The sequence below is a fragment of the Pseudophryne corroboree genome, chromosome 8, assembly GCF_028390025.1.
Source record: "Pseudophryne corroboree isolate aPseCor3 chromosome 8, aPseCor3.hap2, whole genome shotgun sequence".
NCBI lineage: Eukaryota > Metazoa > Chordata > Amphibia > Anura > Myobatrachidae > Pseudophryne > Pseudophryne corroboree.
The window spans coordinates 399299756-399324045 of record NC_086451.1 but is presented as its reverse complement, the minus strand read 5'-3'; the positions used below and the strand labels follow the sequence as shown (position 1 = coordinate 399324045).

Sequence of the window (24290 nt, the reverse complement as noted above, 5' to 3'; positions counted from 1 at the left end):
GTGGCTACCTCTGTGTCGGCACTCGGCAGCCCGTCCATAATTGTATATACCACCTAACCGTGGTTTTTTTTTCTTTCTTTATACATACATACTAGTTACGAGTATACTATCTCTTTATCAACCAGTCTATATATTAGCAGCAGACACAGTACAGTGCGGTAGTTCACGGCTGTGGCTACCTCTGTGTCGGCACTCGGCAGCCCGTCCATAATTGTATACTAGTATCCAATCCATCCATCTCCATTGTTTACCTGAGGTGCCTTTTAGTTGTGCCTATTAAAATATGGAGAACAAAAATGTTGAGGTTCCAAAATTAGGGAAAGATCAAGATCCACTTCCACCTCGTGCTGAAGCTGCTGCCACTAGTCATGGCCGAGACGATGAAATGCCAGCAACGTCGTCTGCCAAGGCCGATGCCCAATGTCATAGTACAGAGCATGTCAAATCCAAAACACCAAATATCAGTAAAAAAAGGACTCCAAAACCTAAAATAAAATTGTCGGAGGAGAAGCGTAAACTTGCCAATATGCCATTTACCACACGGAGTGGCAAGGAACGGCTGAGGCCCTGGCCTATGTTCATGGCTAGTGGTTCAGCTTCACATGAGGATGGAAGCACTCAGCCTCTCGCTAGAAAAATGAAAAGACTAAAGCTGGCAAAAGCAGTAGCACCGCAAAGAACTGTGCGTTCTTCGAAATCCCAAATCCACAAGGAGAGTCCGACTCCAATTGTGTCGGTTGCGATGCCTGACCTTCCCAACACTGGACGTGAAGAGCATGCGCCTTCCACCATTTGCACGCCCCCTGCAAGTGATGGAAGGAGCACCCGCAGTCCAGTTCCTGATAGTCAGATTGAAGATGTCAGTGTTGAAGTACACCAGGATGAGGAGGATATGGGTGTTGCTGGCGCTGGGGAGGAAATTGACCAGGAGGATTCTGATGGTGAGGTGGTTTGTTTAAGTCAGGCACCCGGGGAGACACCTGTTGTCCGTGGTAGGAATATGGCCGTTGACATGCCTGGTGAAAATACCAAAAAAATCAGCTCTTCGGTGTGGAAGTATTTCACCAGAAATGCGGACAACAGGTGTCAAGCCGTGTGTTCCCTTTGTCAAGCTGTAATAAGTAGGGGTAAGGACGTTAACCACCTCGGAACATCCTCCCTTATACGTCACCTGCAGCGCATTCATAATAAGTCAGTGACAAGTTCAAAAACTTTGGGTGACAGCGGAAGCAGTCCACTGACCAGTAAATCCCTTCCTCTTGTAACCAAGCTCACGCAAACCACCCCACCAACTCCCTCAGTGTCAATTTCCTCCTTCCCCAGGAATGCCAATAGTCCTGCAGGCAATGTCACTGGCAATTCTGACGAGTCCTCTCCTGCCTGGGATTCCTCCGATGCATCCTTGCGTGTAACGCCTACTGCTGCTGGCGCTGCTGTTGTTGCTGCTGGGAGTCGATGGTCATCCCAGAGGGGAAGTCGTAAGCCCACTTGTACTACTTCCAGTAAGCAATTGACTGTTCAACAGTCCTTTGCGAGGAAGATGAAATATCACAGCAGTCATCCTGCTGCAAAGCGGATAACTGAGGCCTTGACAACTATGTTGGTGTTAGACGTGCGTCCGGTATCCGCCGTTAGTTCACAGGGAACTAGACAATTTATTGAGGCAGTGTGCCCCCGTTACCAAATACCATCTAGGTTCCACTTCTCTAGGCAGGCGATACCGAGAATGTACACGGACGTCAGAAAAAGACTCACCAGTGTCCTAAAAAATGCAGTTGTACCCAATGTCCACTTAACCACGGACATGTGGACAAGTGGAGCAGGGCAGGGTCAGGACTATATGACTGTGACAGCCCACTGGGTAGATGTATGGACTCCCGCCGCAAGAACAGCAGCGGCGGCACCAGTAGCAGCATCTCGCAAACGCCAACTCTTTCCTAGGCAGGCTACGCTTTGTATCACCGCTTTCCAGAATACGCACACAGCTGAAAACCTCTTACGGCAACTGAGGAAGATCATCGCGGAATGGCTTACCCCAATTGGACTCTCCTGTGGATTTGTGGCATCGGACAACGCCAGCAATATTGTGTGTGCATTAAATATGGGCAAATTCCAGCACGTCCCATGTTTTGCACATACCTTGAATTTGGTGGTGCAGAATTTTTTAAAAAACGACAGGGGCGTGCAAGAGATGCTGTCGGTGGCCAGAAGAATTGCGGGACACTTTCGGCGTACAGGCACCACGTACAGAAGACTGGAGCACCACCAAAAACTACTGAACCTGCCCTGCCATCATCTGAAGCAAGAAGTGGTAACGAGGTGGAATTCAACCCTCTATATGCTTCAGAGGTTGGAGGAGCAGCAAAAGGCCATTCAAGCCTATACAATTGAGCACGATATAGTAGGTGGAATGCACCTGTCTCAAGCGCAGTGGAGAATGATTTCAACGTTGTGCAAGGTTCTGATGCCCTTTGAACTTGCCACACGTGAAGTCAGTTCAGACACTGCCAGCCTGAGTCAGGTCATTCCCCTCATCAGGCTTTTGCAGAAGAAGCTGGAGACATTGAAGGAGGAGCTAACACGGAGCGATTCCGCTAGGCATGTGGGACTTGTGGATGGAGCCCTTAATTCGCTTAACAAGGATTCACGGGTGGTCAATCTGTTGAAATCAGAGCACTACATTTTGGCCACCGTGCTCGATCCTAGATTTAAAGCCTACCTTGGATCTCTCTTTCCGGCAGACACAAGTCTGCTGGGGTTGAAAGACCTGCTGGTGACAAAATTGTCAAGTCAAGCGGAACGCGACCTGTCAACATCTCCTCCTTCACATTCTCCCGCAACTGGGGGTGCGAGGAAAAGGCTCAGAATTCCGAGCCCACCCGCTGGCGGTGATGCAGGGCAGTCTGGAGCGACTGCTGATGCTGACATCTGGTCCGGACTGAAGGACCTGACAACGATTACGGACATGTCGTCTACTGTCACTGCATATGATTCTCTCAACATTGATAGAATGGTGGAGGATTATATGAGTGACCGCATCCAAGTAGGCACGTCACACAGTCCGTACTTATACTGGCAGGAAAAAGAGGCAATTTGGAGGCCCTTGCACAAACTGGCTTTATTCTACCTAAGTTGCCCTCCCACAAGTGTGTACTCCGAAAGAGTGTTTAGTGCCGCCGCTCACCTTGTCAGCAATCGGCGTACGAGGTTACATCCAGAAAATGTGGAGAAGATGATGTTCATTAAAATGAATTATAATCAATTCCTCCGCGGAGACATTGACCAGCAGCAATTGCCTCCACAAAGTACACAGGGAGCTGAGATGGTGGATTCCAGTGGGGACGAATTGATAATCTGTGAGGAGGGGGATGTACACGGTGATATATCGGAGGGTGATGATGAGGTGGACATCTTGCCTCTGTAGAGCCAGTTTGTGCAAGGAGAGATTAATTGCTTCTTTTTTGGGGGGGGTCCAAACCAACCCGTCATATCAGTCACAGTCGTGTGGCAGACCCTGTCACTGAAATGATGGGTTGGTTAAAGTGTGCATGTCCTGTTTTGTTTATACAACATAAGGGTGGGTGGGAGGGCCCAAGGACAATTCCATCTTGCACCTCTTTTTTCTTTTCTTTTTCTTTGCGTCATGTGCTGTTTGGGGAGGGTTTTTTGGAAGGGACATCCTGCGTGACACTGCAGTGCCACTCCTAGATGGGCCCGGTGTTTGTGTCGGCCACTAGGGTCGCTTATCTTACTCACACAGCTACCTCATTGCGCCTCTTTTTTTCTTTGCGTCATGTGCTGTTTGGGGAGGGTTTTTTGGAAGGGACATCCTGCGTGACACTGCAGTGCCACTCCTAGATGGGCCCGGTGTTTGTGTCGGCCACTAGGGTCGCTAATCTTACTCACACAGCTACCTCATTGCGCCTCTTTTTTTCTTTGCGTCATGTGCTGTTTGGGGAGGGTTTTTTGGAAGGGCCATCCTGCGTGACACTGCAGTGCCACTCCTAGATGGGTCCGGTGTTTGTGTCGGCCACTAGGGTCGCTTATCTTACTCACACAGCGACCTCGGTGCAAATTTTAGGACTAAAAATAATATTGTGAGGTGTGAGGTATTCAGAATAGACTGAAAATGAGTGGAAATTATGGTTTTTGAGGTTAATAATACTTTGGGATCAAAATGACCGCCAAATTCTATGATTTAAGCTGTTTTTTAGGTTTTTTGGAAAAAAACACCCGAATCCAAAACACACCCGAATCCGACAAAAAAAATTCGGTGAGGTTTTGCCAAAACGCGGTCGAACCCAAAACACGGCTGCGGAACCGAACCCAAAACCAAAACACAAAACCCGAAAAATTTCAGGCGCTCATCTCTAATATATATATAAAATTTCAAAAGGGAAGCACTTGTTGATATTGAAAAAATGCATTTTAATATTGACTCACATATCCATCAATATTGGTCGACGTTTCGGTCCTGGCACGGACCTTTTTCAAGACCAGGTCATACAGCTTCAAAGATCATACACAGAGTGACCCATCCCAGTGGCACATTATATATCATAGGCTCACCTCTCATTAATCAATTAACCAATCAATGAAACACGAGCTCCAAAAACATATATACAGAACACCCAATATGTCTATAAACCTTGTATTGTATAATATCATCATTATGGCAAAACACATGAAATGATCACACTACCTTGGACTACATAGAGATCAAAAAAAACACCATCAACAAGCCTGGTGAGTGCTTCCCTTTTGAAATGTAATATTGTTAGGACAGTGCCATTGGACATTTGCTCTCTGGAAGACGCACCCCAGCCTGTGACTCTATGAATATTGAGAGTGCAGCTTCATATATATATATATATATATATATATTTATTATATACAAACAGAAAATTCAGCACTCGCCATAGTTTGCAGGCTTCCGTGCATTGGTCAATTCACTAACTAAACCCCCATCATTTATTTATTGATCTTGTGAGGATAAGTGAGCTTGCTATGGTGAGTGCTGAATTTTCTGTTTGTATATATTTAAGTAGGTGGCCATGGGCTACATGCACCCCACCCTATGAGTGGTGAGTGCAGACATTGCACCCCGCTTCTGGGGTGGCGAGTGCTGTGGTTTTATATTTGTTTGTATATATATATATATATATATATATATTCAAATTCATAAGACCACTGAAGCCCAAAATTCTCCAGCACATATTGTCAATATTTAGCCAAATACCTGTATAAAAACTTTCTTATGTAGTGAATCAATTATTGAAATACTACAATGGCAACCCTAAGGGTTTGCAAGCATTTGGAATTAAATACATTCAACTAAAGGGCCCTACACACTGGCCGATATGTTTTGCCGATATGAACAATCTTGTTCAGTAATGAATGAGAAATTGGTCATATGTTTCAGTGTATAGGTGTCAACAATGAACAACGCGCGGCCCCGCAGTCATTCATCATTGGTGCCGACTTGTTTATACCTGCAAGCCATTATGTACAATATCGTCCATATTAGCATGCAGGGCTATAGGGCAGTGACGTGCGGTGAGTTCAATGGCTGGGGAGGCATGGTCCAAAATTGAAAGTCTCCTCTGGTCTCAGTGTAGACAAGTCACCCCCTCCCCACCCCTGAGAAGCAGCCAATCTCGCTTACTCCCCTCCTCAGATCTACCTACACTAGGGGCAAATGCAGGATTTACTTGGGGGGTTCCGTATTTTTTATATATATATATATACATATATAAGAAGCGGTGTCAGTAGCACTCAGGTAGTGAAAAGACTTTTCATTACCTGAGTGCCACCGACATCACTTGCCACATATGGACTCCTGGCCGGCAGGCACCATCGGAAGGCATCAGGGCTGTTATTTACATATGGGAGTGCTGCCTTATGAACTGCATATAATACATTATATATATATATATATATATATATGTATATATATATATATATATATATACACACACACACACACACACACACACACACACACACACACGTGTACGGCGGCACTCGGATGAAATAAAGAGAGGACAGCAGCCTCTGTAGCCAACGTTTCAAAGACTCCGCTATATGCCCTGACAAAAAAGCGGAGGCTTTGAAACGTTGGCTACAGAGGCTGCTGTCCTGTCTTTATTTCATCTGAGTGCCGCCGTACACGTGTATATATGAGGGAGCTGCAGAGGTCTCTTTTACGGAGGGCAACGGGAAAGTTACCAACTTATATTGCAGATGAGTACCGGGCTCAATGGCATTATATATATATATTAGAGATGAGCGCCTGAAATTTTTCGGGTTTTGTGTTTTGGTTTTGGGTTCGGTTCCGCGGCCGTGTTTTGGGTTCGAACGCGTTTTGGCAAAACCTCACCGAATTTTTTTTGTCGGATTCGGGTGTGTTTTGGATTCGGGTGTTTTTTTCAAAAAACACTAAAAAACAACTTAAATCATAGAATTTGGGGGTAATTTTGATCCCAAAGTATTATTAACCTCAAAAACCATAATTTACACTCATTTTCAGTCTATTCTGAATACCTCACACCTCACAATATTATTTTTAGTCCTAAAATTTGCACCGAGGTCGCTGTGTGAGTAAGATAAGCGACCCTAGTGGCCGACACAAACACCGGGCCCATCTAGGAGTGGCACTGCAGTGTCACGCAGGATGTCCCTTCCAAAAAACCCTCCCCAAACAGCACATGACGCAAAGAAAAAAAGAGGCGCAATGAGGTAGCTGTGTGAGTAAGATTAGCGACCCTAGTGGCCGACACAAACACCGGGCCCATCTAGGAGTGGCACTGCAGTGTCACGCAGGATGGCCCTTCCAAAAAAAAACCCTCCCCAAACAGCACATGACGCAAAGAAAAAAAGAGGCGCAATGAGGTAGCTGTGTGAGTAAGATTAGCGACCCTAGTGGCCGACACAAACACCGGGCCCATCTAGTAGTGGCACTGCAGTGTCACGCAGGATGTCCCTTCCAAAAAACCCTCCCCAAACAGCACATGACGCAAAGAAAAAAAGAGGCGCAATGAGGTAGCTGTGTGAGTAAGATTAGCGACCCTAGTGGCCGACACAAACACCGGGCCCATCTAGGAGTGGCACTGCAGTGTCACGCAGGATGTCCCTTCCAAAAAACCCTCCCCAAACAGCACATGACGCAAAGAAAAAAAGAGGCGCAATGAGGTAGCTGACTGTGTGAGTAAGATTAGCGACCCTAGTGGCCGACACAAACACCGGGCCCATCTAGGAGTGGCACTGCAGTGTCACGCAGGATGTCCCTTCCAAAAAACCCTCCCCAATCAGCACATGATGCAAAGAAAAAGAAAAGAAAAAAGAGGTGCAAGATGGAATTGTCCTTGGGCCCTCCCACCCACCCTTATGTTGTATAAACAAAACAGGACATGCACACTTTAACCAACCCATCATTTCAGTGACAGGGTCTGCCACACGACTGTGACTGATATGACGGGTTGGTTTGGACCCCCCCCAAAAAAGAAGCAATTAATCTCTCCTTGCACAAACTGGCTCTACAGAGGCAAGATGTCCACCTCATCTTCACCCTCCGATATATCACCGTGTACATCCCCCTCCTCACAGATTATCAATTCGTCCCCACTGGAATCCACCATCTCAGCTCCCTGTGTACTTTGTGGAGGCAATTGCTGCTGGTCAATGTCTCCGCGGAGGAATTGATTATAATTCATTTTAATGAACATCATCTTCTCCACATTTTCTGGATGTAACCTCGTACGCCGATTGCTGACAAGGTGAGCGGCGGCACTAAACACTCTTTCGGAGTACACACTTGTGGGAGGGCAACTTAGGTAGAATAAAGCCAGTTTGTGCAAGGGCCTCCAAATTGCCTCTTTTTCCTGCCAGTATAAGTACGGACTGTGTGACGTGCCTACTTGGATGCGGTCACTCATATAATCCTCCACCATTCTATCAATGTTGAGAGAATCATATGCAGTGACAGTAGACGACATGTCCGTAATCGTTGTCAGGTCCTTCAGTCCGGACCAGATGTCAGCATCAGCAGTCGCTCCAGACTGCCCTGCATCACCGCCAGCGGGTGGGCTCGGAATTCTGAGCCTTTTCCTCGCACCCCCAGTTGCGGGAGAATGTGAAGGAGGAGATGTTGACAGGTCGCGTTCCGCTTGACTTGACAATTTTGTCACCAGCAGGTCTTTCAACCCCAGCAGACCTGTGTCTGCCGGAAAGAGAGATCCAAGGTAGGCTTTAAATCTAGGATCGAGCACGGTGGCCAAAATGTAGTGCTCTGATTTCAACAGATTGACCACCCGTGAATCCTTGTTAAGCGAATTAAGGGCTGCATCCACAAGTCCCACATGCCTAGCGGAATCGCTCCCTTTTAGCTCCTTCTTCAATGCCTCCAGCTTCTTCTGCAAAAGCCTGATGAGGGGAATGACCTGACTCAGGCTGGCAGTGTCTGAACTGACTTCACGTGTGGCAAGTTCAAAGGGCATCAGAACCTTGCACAACGTTGAAATCATTCTCCACTGCACTTGAGACAGGTGCATTCCACCTACTATATCGTGCTCAATTGTATAGGCTTGAATGGCCTTTTGCTGCTCCTCCAACCTCTGAAGCATATAGAGGGTTGAATTCCACCTCGTTACCACTTCTTGCTTCAGATGATGGCAGGGCAGGTTCAGTAGTTTTTGGTGGTGCTCCAGTCTTCTGTACGTGGTGCCTGTACGCCGAAAGTGTCCCGCAATTTTTCTGGCCACCGACAGCATCTCTTGCACGCCCCTGTCGTTTTTTAAAAAATTCTGCACCACCAAATTCAAGGTATGTGCAAAACATGGGACGTGCTGGAATTTGCCCATATTTAATGCACACACAATATTGCTGGCGTTGTCCGATGCCACAAATCCACAGGAGAGTCCAATTGGGGTAAGCCATTCCGCGATGATCTTCCTCAGTTGCCGTAAGAGGTTTTCAGCTGTGTGCGTATTCTGGAAAGCGGTGATACAAAGCGTAGCCTGCCTAGGAAAGAGTTGGCGTTTGCGAGATGCTGCTACTGGTGCCGCCGCTGCTGTTCTTGCGGCGGGAGTCCATACATCTACCCAGTGGGCTGTCACAGTCATATAGTCCTGACCCTGCCCTGCTCCACTTGTCCACATGTCCGTGGTTAAGTGGACATTGGGTACAACTGCATTTTTTAGGACACTGGTGAGTCTTTTTCTGACGTCCGTGTACATTCTCGGTATCGGCTGCCTAGAGAAGTGGAACCTAGATGGTATTTGGTAACGGGGGCACACTGCCTCAATAAATTGTCTAGTTCCCTGTGAACTAACGGCGGATACCGGACGCACGTCTAACACCAACATAGTTGTCAAGGACTCAGTTATCCGCTTTGCAGTAAGATGACTGCTGTGATATTTCATCTTCCTCGCAAAGGACTGTTGAACAGTCAATTGCTTACTGGAAGTAGTACAAGTGGGCTTACGACTTCCCCTCTGGGATGACCATCGACTCCCAGCGGCAACAACAGCAGCGCCAGCAGCAGTAGGCGTTACACGCAAGGATGCATCGGAGGAATCCCAGGCAGGAGAGGACTCGTCAGAATTGCCAGTGACATGGCCTGCAGGACTATTGGCATTCCTGGGGAAGGAGGAAATTGACACTGAGGGAGTTGGTGGGGTGGTTTGCGTGAGCTTGGTTACAAGAGGAAGGGATTTACTGGTCAGTGGACTGCTTCCGCTGTCACCCAAAGTTTTTGAACTTGTCACTGACTTATTATGAATGCGCTGCAGGTGACGTATAAGGGAGGATGTTCCGAGGTGGTTAACGTCCTTACCCCTACTTATTACAGCTTGACAAAGGGAACACACGGCTTGACACCTGTTGTCCGCATTTCTGGTGAAATACCTCCACACCGAAGAGCTGATTTTTTTGGTATTTTCACCTGGCATGTCAACGGCCATATTCCTCCCACGGACAACAGGTGTCTCCCCGGGTGCCTGACTTAAACAAACCACCTCACCATCAGAATCCTCCTGGTCAATTTCCTCCCCAGCGCCAGCAACACCCATATCCTCCTCATCCTGGTGTACTTCAACACTGACATCTTCAATCTGACTATCAGGAACTGGACTGCGGGTGCTCCTTCCAGCACTTGCAGGGGGCGTGCAAATGGTGGAAGGCGCATGCTCTTCACGTCCAGTGTTGGGAAGGTCAGGCATCGCAACCGACACAATTGGACTCTCCTTGTGGATTTGGGATTTCGAAGAATGCACAGTTCTTTGCTGTGCTGCTTTTGCCAGCTTGAGTCTTTTCATTTTTCTAGCGAGAGGCTGAGTGCTTCCATCCTCATGTGAAGCTGAACCACTAGCCATGAACATAGGCCAGGGCCTCAGCCGTTCCTTGCCACTCCGTGTGGTAAATGGCATATTGGCAAGTTTACGCTTCTCCTCCGACAATTTTATTTTAGGTTTTGGAGTCCTTTTTTTACTGATATTTGGTGTTTTGGATTTGACATGCTCTGTACTATGACATTGGGCATCGGCCTTGGCAGACGACGTTGCTGGCATTTCATCGTCTCGGCCATGACTAGTGGCAGCAGCTTCAGCACGAGGTGGAAGTGGATCTTGATCTTTCCCTAATTTTGGAACCTCAACATTTTTGTTCTCCATATTTTAATAGGCACAACTAAAAGGCACCTCAGGTAAACAATGGAGATGGATGGATTGGATACTAGTATACAATTATGGACGGGCTGCCGAGTGCCGACACAGAGGTAGCCACAGCCGTGAACTACCGCACTGTACTGTGTCTGCTGCTAATATATAGACTGGTTGATAAAGAGATAGTATACTCGTAACTAGTATGTATGTATAAAGAAAGAAAAAAAAACCACGGTTAGGTGGTATATACAATTATGGACGGGCTGCCGAGTGCCGACACAGAGGTAGCCACAGCCGTGAACTACCGCACTGTACTGTGTCTGCTGCTAATATATAGACTGGTTGATAAAGAGATAGTATACTCGTAACTAGTATGTATGTATAAAGAAAGAAAAAAAAACCACGGTTAGGTGGTATATACAATTATGGACGGGCTGCCGAGTGCCGACACAGAGGTAGCCACAGCCGTGAACTACCGCACTGTACTGTGTCTGCTGCTAATATAGACTGGTTGATAAAGAGATAGTATACTCGTAACTAGTATGTATGTATAAAGAAAGAAAAAAAAACCACGGTTAGGTGGTATATACAATTATGGACGGGCTGCCGAGTGCCGACACAGAGGTAGCCACAGCCGTGAACTACCGCACTGTACTGTGTCTGCTGCTAATATATAGACTGGTTGATAAAGAGATAGTATACTCGTAACTAGTATGTATGTATAAAGAAAGAAAAAAAAACCACGGTTAGGTGGTATATACAATTATGGACGGGCTGCCGAGTGCCGACACAGAGGTAGCCACAGCCGTGAACTACCGCACTGTACTGTGTCTGCTGCTAATATATAGACTGGTTGATAAAGAGATAGTATACTCGTAACTAGTATGTATGTATAAAGAAAGAAAAAAAAACCACGGTTAGGTGGTATATACAATTATGGACGGGCTGCCGAGTGCCGACACAGAGGTAGCCACAGCCGTGAACTACCGCACTGTACTGTGTCTGCTGCTAATATATAGACTGGTTGATAAAGAGATAGTATACTCGTAACTAGTATGTATGTATAAAGAAAGAAAAAAAAACCACGGTTAGGTGGTATATACAATTATGGACGGGCTGCCGAGTGCCGACACAGAGGTAGCCACAGCCGTGAACTACCGCACTGTACTGTGTCTGCTGCTAATATATAGACTGGTTGATAAAGAGATAGTATACTCGTAACTAGTATGTATGTATAAAGAAAGAAAAAAAAACCACGGTTAGGTGCTATATACAATTATGGACGGGCTGCCGAGTGCCGACACAGAGGTAGCCACAGCCGTGAACTACCGCACTGTACTGTGTCTGCTGCTAATATAGACTGGTTGATAAAGAGATAGTATACTACTAATATTATATATACTGGTGGTCAGGTCACTGGTCACTAGTCACACTGGCAGTGGCACTCCTGCAGCAAAAGTGTGCACTGTTTAATTTTAATATAATATTATGTACTCCTGGCTCCTGCTATAACCTATAACTGGCACTGCAGTAGTGCTCCCCAGTCTCCCCCACAATTATAAGCTGTGTGAGCTGAGCAGTCAGACAGATATATAATATATATAGATGATGCAGCACACTGGCCTGAGCCTGAGCAGTGCACACAGATATGGTATGTGACTGACTGAGTCACTGTGTGTATCGCTTTTTTCAGGCAGAGAACGGATATATTAAATAAACTGCACTGTGTGTCTGGTGGTCACTCACTATATAATATATTATGTACTCCTGGCTCCTGCTATAACCTATAACTGGCACTGCAGTAGTGCTCCCCAGTCTCCCCCACAATTATAAGCTGTGTGAGCTGAGCAGTCAGACAGATATATATAATATTATTTATATATAGATAATAGATGATGCAGCACACTGGCCTGAGCCTGAGCAGTGCACACAGATATGGTATGTGACTGAGTCACTGTGTGCTGTGTATCGCTTTTTTCAGGCAGAGAACGGATTATAAATAAAACTGGTGGTCACTGGTCACTATCAGCAAAACTCTGCACTGTACTGAGTACTCCTAATGCTCCCCAAAATTAGTAAATCAAGTGTCTCTCTAATCTATTCTAAACGGAGAGGACGCCAGCCACGTCCTCTCCCTATCAATCTCAATGCACGTGTGAAAATGGCGGCGACGCGCGGCTCCTTATATAGAATCCGAGTCTCGCGATAGAATCCGAGCCTCGCGAGAATCCGACAGCGTCATGATGACGTTCGGGCGCGCTAGGGTTAACCGAGCAAGGCGGGAAGATCCGAGTCGCTCGGACCCGTGAAAAAAAACATGAAGTTCTGGCGGGTTCGGATTCAGAGAAACCGAACCCGCTCATCTCTAATATATATATATATATATATATATATATATATATATATACTGTAGCACACACATGACGCCTTTAAAATAAAGAGTGCAATAAAGAGTGTGGGTGGGTGTGTGTAAAAAAATCTATATACAGTGTGACACACACATACATAACAGACACACATACCATACTGTACAAATAAACACACACACATACCCCAGGCTGAGAGGAGGAGACTGGTGGCCACCTGGTCACTGTAGATATAATGTGATCATACACAAAAGCTCCCGCGTATATTCTGTGCAGAGAGCTCTGACGACTAGAGCTCCCTGCAGCAGCAGAAGCTGTGATCGCGGTCGCGATCGCGAACGCGGTTTGTATTAAGACAGAGACCAAGCTGTCTCCGTCTCTAAAAACAAGAATTTGCCAGATCAGGGGGGGTTTCTGAGTACTCAGAAACCCCCTTCCCCCTGCGTGCGCTACTGTACACCCAGCACAGCTACTCTGCTCCTCGTTCACTCCCTCCCCAGGCCTCAGCAGCAGCCAGCAGCCAACCTCACCCACTCCAGACTTCCCTCCTCAGCAGCAGCCTTCTAACCTTCAATTTCTGGCCTTGCCCCTTCTCCCCACGCCCAGCAGCACCACTACTCACCCACTGATCCTATCCCAGACTGACGAAAGTAGGGGCCAGGGCAATGGAGCCATCTTCCGCTTCATTTAACATCCTCCTTGCTGGGTCGCCTGGACCCGGCGTCCTCGTGACCACAGTGGCTGACCTGGCTGGGACTTTGCTAGTTGTCTGAGTCACTGTGGTGGTGCATCTTTCCTCGGCGGCGCTGACTCCTCCAGGTCCCGGACTGACAGCTGGGCCATCACTGAGCCCAGCACGTTAGCTGCTGGGTGGGCTCCTCAGCACTGCACACGTCACATATGTGCAGAGAACCAATCCGTTTCAAGCCTAGCCCTGCAGGTAGAATGCTGGAGGTGGAGCTGGAGGGCTGACGGACAGACTGACAGTTATGGCAACCAGTTAGGTAGGGTCAGACAGCAGTGTCACGCCCCCTCTGGATCCGTCCCTGTATCTGCCTGTCATTGAGGCAGAGTTAGAGGTGCCTCATTACATTGCTTTTTCCAATGGGCTTTTCCTGCCTGCAACTGTGGCTCCGCCCCCCGCTTTGTACAGTTTTTAATTGTCAGTGGGAGGCAGTGCTCTTGCTGCCTCCCATCCAGGTTTGGATACATTTTTTACTACAAAAAAAAAACAGTAGAATAATACAAAGAAGTTATAACACAGAATCTGTGTTATATACATCTCTTTTGTATTATTTTAATCATCAGATCAGAATATGACAGGGAAGGCTCTGCCTCCCCTGCCTCCCCTGACTGCACGTCCCTGCTATAGGGCTGGGTGACGTAAGGGAGTGAAAAAACTAAACTACCCCGCCGCCGGATCGGCTGTCAGCCGTATCGGCCAGTGTGTAGGGCCCGTTAGAATTGGAGAAGGTGATCTAGGAATTACAGAAGGTGATCTAGGAGTTAAAGAAGATGATCTAGACAAAACTTGGAGTTTTAAAATGAAAATTATATTCTTTATAGATAGTATTCATCCTAAAGGACTCAATGAGAGAAATAGCTATTCAGCCTTTTATCAACACACTGTACTAGAATATCACACTTTAATATCTTATTTTCAATTTTGACGTACAGTATATGATTTAATTTGGATGATATAGTGTGTAATATATTTTCAATACACTTCAATTTCATGCGATAATACATTATTTTAGGATACACAAATAACTTTTAAAATTATTCTTGAAAAGATGTATTACAATCTCCTGATCATATTCGCTATAATACTGTGTAAACTGGATAAGATACAAATTATATGATTTCTGGATTTAATTTTTTTTAAATATACTTTTAATCTTTGCAGATTCAACAATAATATTTAATGCTTACCTGAATGAAGGTATCAATCAACAACTCTTCTTAAAATCATAGGTATACTTTATTAGAGACTGGTATACAATATAGGTATACATTATTAGAGACAAACTGTAATATTATATTATAGACAGTGTATATGTTCATAAATCTTAGATTATGTACAATATATCACTTCCTTGTGCACATATGCTAAATACTTTCACAAATACGAACTTTCTATTATTACACATACAGTATGTTAATTTTCATTATACACTTTTACACATTTACGTTTCTCATCGTGATTATTTTTAATTTCTTTTTTTAATTAGTTTTATGATTTGACACACCCTCATCACCATCCACATTACTTTACATAATTTGTTCACTTGATAAATTCTTGATATGTAGGGAGTTTGTCATTTTGTTTTATATCACAAATACACAGTTACTAATTAATTTATTGTCACTAATTTTCTGAAATTCTGTAACATAATTAATTGAAATTATTAAGTAATGAAAGAGGTAACAAAATAAATATGTAATAATTTCAATATATGACATAGGCACACTTGTTAAAATATGAGCTGAAATGTAATGGAGTCTGAGGTCAGTGGCCGTGTGGGATGCTGCCCGAACTCTGACATTTTTTAAAGGGGCAGTCATTTACAAGGCTAAAGATTGTTATTATAACCCTCTCTTCTCTATATAAGTCATCTGAAGGTGACATTTTATCTATTCATTAATGCTGACATTCTGTACTGTTTTATCCAGGTGTAACATAAAACACACAAGGGCATATTCAATCACAGTCAGATCCGACACTTCCGTAATCAGTAGCGGGCCGTTTCTGCCTGTTTCCCCTCCCATTCCGACCATTCATTTCCACCATCTCTTATGGGCGAAAATGAATGGTCGATTAACGGCCCGTTTTTGACAACAGCGGGGTCAAAAATACATGGATGAGCAGAGATTCCGCTCATCCATGTGTTTTTCCAACTTTGCGGAAGAACAGCGTTTCAATTGAATATTGAAGTGTCGGAAAGTTACGATTATCGGCGGAAAGTGCCGTCTTTCCGCCCCCTGACGGAACTTCGGACCGTAATTGAATACTCCCCACAGTCAGAATCTTATACTTCTTTATCTGGGTATAACACAATACATACTTCACCATGAGGGAATAAGCAATAGATTGCTACTACTATTCCTTTTATCACATTTGACTAATTTGAATAATTAATATTATTTTTTATATTTCTTATCAATAGACCTTTTAGTAACAAAATGTGAATATAACAATGGTCACCATATAAATCTTAAATAATATTTGATAAATATATATATACTTTCTTCAAAATAGATTAGAGATGTAATTCAAAAACATTACAACCAATATACAGAAGAGTTTTAACAAAGGTGCACTACAGACCTGATAATATTTCTAATATTTAAAATCAATAACTTTTATTAGTAACTTTAAAATATAGCATTAGAAATCTTGTTGTATGGTAAAATATTTTGAAATAAAGAATATGCAAAGTATAGAAAAATGTGTATATTAAAATATTTTATTAAAAACTGTTGATTACCAGTTGAATACCACTATTTTTAAATAATATCTTCTAATTTTTTTATATGTTACATATTGGTCTGCAGAAAGATAAGATTACAGCAAGGACTTGTGAATACTGTTATTGGGTTGCCTACGATTGTATTAGCAGAGGAAGTATACAAGCCAGTAAAATACACTTTTTATAGGTGCAGTATATATCTAAATTAACAACCAGCCAATTATATAATCATCATAAGGTCGTATAGAATATATATTTATCCTCATAAGTTTCTGGTAATAATATCTTCTTACTGCTAGCAGAGTCACCCAACCATTAATAAATTAATTAGATAACATTATCAGGTATGTACTGCACCTTTACGAAAGGTGTGCAATAAGTTTCTAGATGTGCCATGCATAGATAGAGTAGCCACAATCTGACTGTCTGGTTGTGAACTGTAATTTCTGACTAAATATCTTGTGAAATGTCAAGCCACAGAACCATATATAAAAAGCACTGCTCACAGAAGAAGTCAGCATGTTCACTTCCTTCACAAACTCATTATGGAGCTCAACAGGGGCCACTGAACAAACATGATCTTCTACAACTACAAGGGTAGTCTGTGACAGCAGGAGAGTTTTGACCAACTGCGAGCTGTTTTTGGGGAGGAAACACCATCCTGAACCCCTATGTTTGAGTGGTTAGCAGAATTTCGGTGTGGAAGACAGTTCCTGGAAGATGAGGAGCGCTGTGACCGACCTGTGTTCGCCATCAAAGAGAACAACATTGCTGCTGTGTGGGCCATAGTTGAGGTGGACACCAGGGTGAGCATAGCCCATTAGAGAAGGAGAAAGACATCTCATCTGGATTCATCTGCCTGATACTCCATGAAAGCTTGGCCTGAGCAAGGTTTCTGCATACTGGGTGCCCCAGTAGCTGACTCGAGCAGAAGGAGGCTCAGATGACTTTGTGCCACAACAAGCTGGCCAGGTTTTTTTAGCGGTCACTCAAACTCTGGTGAGAGATCATCAGTGGTGGGAAATCCTGGATCTACAGTTTTAGTCCTGAGACCAAACAACAGTTGGCCCAGTGGACCCCAGTTTGAAGTGCACCGCCACAGAAGTTCTGACATGAGCTCAGCATGGCAGTATCAGATGGTGGCTGTTTTTGTGGTCAAGACTGGACATGTAGCTACCATACCACTTATGCAGCAGAGCATTTTCACTGGGATGGGTATACTAACCACTGCCTGCCACAATTGCTAATAGCCATTTCCGGGAGCATTCCAAGAACTCGCACTCGTAATGCCTCTCTCCATCACGACAATGCACCTGTCCACAAGTACAGGAAAGTGGTGGATTTTCAGGCACATGAATGCATCCAGGAGCTTGATCATCCACCATACTGTTCAGACCTGGCCCCCTGTGACTTTTTTGTGTTCCCAAAAATCAAGCATAAGATGCATGGGATTTGTTTTTAGTCACTGGAAGCTTCAGTGGAGACCTTCATCCAGCATATAGAAGACATACCTGCTTCGGACAGGTCCAGCAGCTTCACCAAATGGTTTGAGCACATGCAACTTTGCATAGACTCCTCTGGCGAATACTTCGAAAAAAATATAATGTTGTAGATGTAATACATTTTGTGCATCCGGAAACATTTTGTACACCACTAGTATTTAAATTCTTCTTTTCTTGTGTGTATATGTTTTTTGCTAAGAGAAAGAGGAAAAAGTAGAACCTCATCATACTGTACAATTACAGTATATACAATATTATTCTACCATTACCATACAGTCAGGGCTGGCTCGAGGTTTTGAGCGTCTAGTTCCCTTCATGGCGGGGGAAAGCGGCAGCAGGCAGCGGGCAGCGGGGGGCGCACGGCACATCAGCAGCGGATCTTGCCATGATGCGGCGCCCTCCGGAGGGCACCGGCGCCCTCCGGAAGGCGGCGCCCCGGGCAAAATTCCTGCTTGCCCGTGGCAAGATCCGCTACTGCATACAGTATAATTACTGTTTGAGTTGAGACCACTTATCATATTAATAGGGGATTAAATATACTGTTGCCAGACCGATTTGTGTTTTTTTTGTTAACATTACTACAAAAGCTTTGATGTTTTGGTAGTTAATTATTTTAATGTCCAATATGTAGAAAATGACCTTATCTGAAAACACATACCTCCGGATCCTGGTATCGATAAGAATAATGTGACCTACTGTAAGTCTTAGGTAATGATGCTCTGTACAATAAGACTTCTTCTTTATCCTTTGTAAATAATGTTATCAATTGCCATAGGTAGCACGCCAAACCAATTATAATTTACAGATATATTAAATACAGGGTATGCTTATCATTAATAACCTAAATAGCACTTGATTATTTGGTTTCTAAAAATCGAAATGCTTGAAGAAGGCTTAAATGTGTTGGAGAATATGTCAGTTAAGAAGTTACTGCAAGATGATTACAAGATCACTTGGTTCTGCCCAGTGGTGCAGAGAGAAGGGGGAGAGGGTACAAATGACCCAGGCCCAGATCGAGGGGCCCAGTGAGGGTCCAGTAGGGGTTCAGACCCCCTCCCCCTTACCTAACAGCAGTAGCTGCAGCTTGTTTCCTCTTCACAGCACATGCTGCTGTGTACTGGGCTGCACTGTGGCCATAGAGGTGCTTAAAATACTATTTTTTTCAGTATTTTTTTCAAAGGATACATGACCACATCTTCTGTGATTAGGCCACGCCCCTTTAAAAAGTACCTGGGCCCATCCCGGCTCTCGACTGCCCTGGTTCTGCCTATATAGTTTAAGTATGTTGAATACTGGTCATATGGGCAGTTATACCACAGGTACTGTAAATTGGCCTCATATTTCTCTGTTGATAACACAGAATAATCCAATTAAATAAAATGAAAATGAATTTGATTATCTTCAGGCATGCCCATAAATTCAGTCATCAGATGACAACTACAACATACTTATGTGTGGAAATTTGTGATCTTGTTGTTCTCGAATTGCTGGATCTGTATAGAATGGCCACCCACTTTGAAATTATACTTGAATCTTGGCCCTTGGAATGTGCCAGAAGATAGATCTTTTTAGGACCAGCTTGAATGAATGATTGCTGGTAGGACATTTGTGCTTAAATAAATGGCTTTGATGTTTTGTTTTTAAGGCACATATGAAGTGTATTTTTAGAGATGACTCTTGGTATGAGATGTGGCTAGCCCAAGATATACTGTAAGTCCCATCAAGTTCTTAAGGTTTCTGTTCTTGCTGAGAGTGCCAAGGTCCCAAGACTTGTTTCTGAGTCTCCAGTGACCACTATCATGCCAATATCTGCCATGTCAATGTCTGCCACCAGTCTGGTGGTTTCAGTCTCATTTGCCACCGGTCTAGTTATTCCAGTTGAGTCTGCTGCCAGTCCACTGGTTCCTTTGCCTGCACAGCTGGGGCCAATCTGAGACTCCTGAGTAGACAGGGCCATCCGAGACTCCTACCCAGAAGGAGCCAATCTGATATTCCTAGTCAGCTAGGGCCATCTTAGACTCCTGACCTGCCAGGGACAACCTGAGGCTTCTGGGCAGCCAGGATAATTCAAGACTTCTGGTCAGCCAGGTCCATCTGAGACTTCTATCCAACCAGGGCCATCTGAGCTTCCTGCCCATCCCCCAGAGAGCTGTGTAGTTGGCTAGACTTTTATGGAAATTAAACATCATTTGCTAAGGAATACCAAAGCTTTTGTTGCTGCAGTCCTTAGAGAGTTTGAACTTCTGCTTTCCACCACTAGCAATTTTTAGCAAACTGTGTACAGTATGTGCTGTCTGTGTTATATGTATCTTAGTAATTTGTCATTGAAGGCTAAATGGGCTATATTGGGTAAAAATCAGGTGTTCACATACAGAAGCATTCTTGGGAGGGGGTACACAAAGATGCAACCTATTCAACTCAGAATACTAGCAGACGTTTACATGGGACATAAATAATCCAGAATTGTGACTGCTTTATGTGCGACTGAGAATCAGGCACTTTCACACCTTCCATTTCCTAATGATTATCCGTCACAGTAATTTGAAACAATTTTCAACTGAATGAATGAAGTTAGAACTATAACAATTATTTTACAAATGTGTCCTGTTAAGTCATACGCATCACAGCATGTGACTCGTGGTATAGCGGGAACACACATACACACGCATCTGCAATGCATTCACAGTGAATGGGGGATGGGGGACTGCAGGCGAGCACAACATGCCGCTAAGCACTGCGCTAAGAAATGCTGCTAAACACAGCAAAGACTTAAAAGGACACATCTGTAGGTCAGCAACATAAGCATTGATGCATAGTGGCAATATGTAACTTCAACCAATAACATAAATATTAATTCTGTGACTTACTCTTAGCTTCAGGGCCATCTTAACATATACTGTAGGTACACTGAACAGATGACTACGCCCCTTGATTTTAGGGACCTTCGAGCAGTAGCATGCTGGGCAGGGGGGCATCCATTCTCCTTGGGCTGGTACCTTCAAAGCTTCTTGGGAGGCAGGTAGACTGTGCTGCCCAGCCAGGCAGCATTCTCTTCCTCACTCCAAGCCTGCAGCCAGGCAGTGAATGGCTCTCAGCATGATGATTGATGGATGGCTGCAGCTATCCACCAAAGTGCTGACAGCTATTCACTGTATGTAAGCAAATGGAGAGATAGAGAGATAGCATGGGACAGCAGGATGGGGTAATATATGACTCTATTTCCATTTATTCCCGTGAATGGATGGCTAGGGCCTCCAGGACAATGCTGCTAAGATGGAATTGAATTCACCCTTCTCAGATGTGTCTTTGCAATTGATTGACTTAGACACATCAACTGGTAGGAAATGGGAAAAAGAAATACCGTTGGACATAATTGTCATTTCAACATAAGATCAAAGCGGTTTATTCTGCAATCCCTAATTAATCAAAATGATGGAAAAGTGTTATGCATTGTATACTTTTGATTATGAGGTGTGCCTCAATCCTCCCTCCTCCTATGTATTATTTTGAGAGTTTATTAGCTTACATTTTAAATCCATGGGAGTTTTTAATTACAGTACTTTGGCATATAGCTACTGTAACTTCATACCAGCATTGCTTGTGGTATGGAGGCATGTGCCAAATAGAGAGGGGCATTCCCTGTTTTAGAAATAAACAATTGTTTCTGCTGGCACCATCTGAATGAGGTCACTTTGTTATGTCAGATGTACAGTTACTTCTACATGTATTTCTAAAACTATTGGATCCAGTACAATTCTATATTAGATCATTCCACAGCATTTGCAAGATAAGCATGGGAATTATACATTTAACATTTTCCTTTTTGTTTTATTGTACTGTATCTTTTTGATTATTCTCTTGAAGGACACCACCGTGTTTCCTCTTCTGACCTCTGTCTTGAAGGATCCAAAACATTTTCAAAACCCAGAGAAATTTGATCCAAGTCACTTTCTGGATGAGAATGGAAAGTTCCAGAAAAATGAAGCTTTCATGCCATTTTCCACAGGTACATTTAACATGAAGGATGTGGGTTCAGATTAAAATAAAAATTAAATTGCAAAACAGCTAGAAATAAACTTCTCCATAAAACTTAAACATAACTTTAAATGCGAGTTACCAAACCTGTGATGCTCTTGTCTTTCCTTCTCTACAGGGAGGAGGATCTGCCTTGGAGAAGGGATGGCGAAAATGGAGATCTTTATTTTTCTCACCTTTATTCTGCAGAATTTCAACTTGAAATCTGATGAGGACCCTACAGATATTGACATATCCCCTCTGCCCAACTCCAACGGTGCTATCCCTCGCTCTTATGAAATAAGTTTGGCTCCACGCTAACAGCACCATATAGCTATTCAAAAAGTTCATAAAAATCTAACTAAATGTTTATTACTAAAACTAATATAGCAGTAGAAAAATTCCAGCTGTGGTTATTTTATTTTTGTATAGTTCCTGTCAGACACTGGAATATCAGAAACACACTAAAAAAAGAAAGTGCAGATGATGAAACTATTTGTTTCTTTTGTAAGCATATTGTAGATTTGCACAGTTCTTGGTGATAAGATTTTACATAAGTAGAATGCATTTGTTGCACTGTTAGTGACCTTTTTATTACTTTTTGCACTTATTATTTAGAGTACTATTTATTCTATATTATTTTCCGGGATAAATATGGGTTTTGTTTTGACAGCATGTTCAAAATAATTTCTTTTTATTTCATTTTCTTTATGTAGGGTAATAATGAAGCAACATTTTTAAGTAAATAATATTTTAGCTACAGTATGATTTCACCATCAGTGATCTCAAAGCAACCATTTGAGCATCAAATCCAACCTTCCCCAGCATACCAGTAACCCATACCAGCATACAAATCTCCCTTCATCCCACACTCCCTCTTTCATCTGCCCTCAGTCTGCAAAAGCTGACCTTCACTCATGACTTCCACATACCTCAACTCATCAGATGCCCTATCTTGCAGTGGCCTTTCAATTTCCACCCTTATCCTGATGCATCCCATTCCAGCTTCTTGTAACTCTTGGATTCTACTATCTTCCCCATATCCACCCTATCGTGCCTTGAACAGTCAGTCTCTATATACTGTATGACCACGCTTTTACCTCTGCCCTACTCTCTGCTTCCCTGGCTGTCTTTATTAGGCTACAGTGATCTACTCCACAAGCCTGGCATCTCCTCTGACCTATTTTTTCCAGAAAACTCTGTCTAGTGCCTTGGGAAGAAATTGCACTCTCTTCCTGACTACTCTCATTAAAATATTTTTTTTTCTTACAGCTCTGTTCTTTAACTTGCTAAACAGTCCAACTTTAAGTCTCTTCACTCTTGTTTCATAGGTTTGGTGTCTGGGTCTTTTTTTCATGTGCTCCCATCACCTGTCTCCATTCCCTCTCCTTTCTTCTAGTCCCTCCTTCCAGCTGTCTGCTCACATGTCACCCACCTGCTGTAAATATATATTTTTCTCTTTCTGGTATTTTCCCTCTTCAAAGAAAAACTCTCCTTTGACCTTTCTCTCTCTCTACTTAATGCCCCATCTCTCTCATCGCTCATACCTTATTACTTCTTGAGCAGATTATTTATAACCCTTTTCTTTCCCTCCTAGGCCAATTTCAATGTGGATTTGCATCTCTTTATTCCAATTAAAGTAATATAACATATATCACCTCCAACCTCTTTTCTGGCAAATGCAAGGCTCTCTATACTTATTTTCCTTGACGTCACAGTGGCTTTTCATTGGCCTCTGGGACATAACACTAGGTGCACCTCTTATTTGTCCAGTTGATCCTTATTTATCTCCAGAACTGCCTCCATCTCCCCTTTCTCCTTCAAGCACTTGCTGTGCTTTAATAATTGGATCATTCTTTAATCTTACCCATCAGGGTATATCAATTATGATAAAATATATATAAAAGTGCTCAACAGAATTTGTGGTGTACCTTTTGTACTGTACTAAGTTATGTTGGTAAAATTGTCTGTGTATTCAAAGAATGCACTGCAAACCACAGATCGTCCATCAGAGCAGCACTAACAGCTTGAGTTTCAGATAAACCTGTAGCAAGGCATTTTTGCAGAATTGGATAATAAATTGGCAAGTCCTTACTTACCTTGGGAACTTACGTACCATATGTTTATTGGTACTTGTAAACTTTGGCTGTAGAGCCTATATTTCTATTGAATGGATATGTCTTATAGGTTGCATAGGAACCATTTCATAACATTTACCATCTAACATTGCATTATATACACCCTCTGGTATTGTTAGATAGCCTTATCATAGTAAATGCA

General features: G+C 43.6%; 1 pseudogene; it reads left to right on the top strand.

Moving 5' to 3' along the window:
- The window catches only part of LOC134947856 (cytochrome P450 2A5-like), a 60569-nt pseudogene extending 38238 nt beyond the window's left edge, over positions 1-22331 (top strand).
- Positions 22332-24290: the final 1959 nt, after the last annotated feature.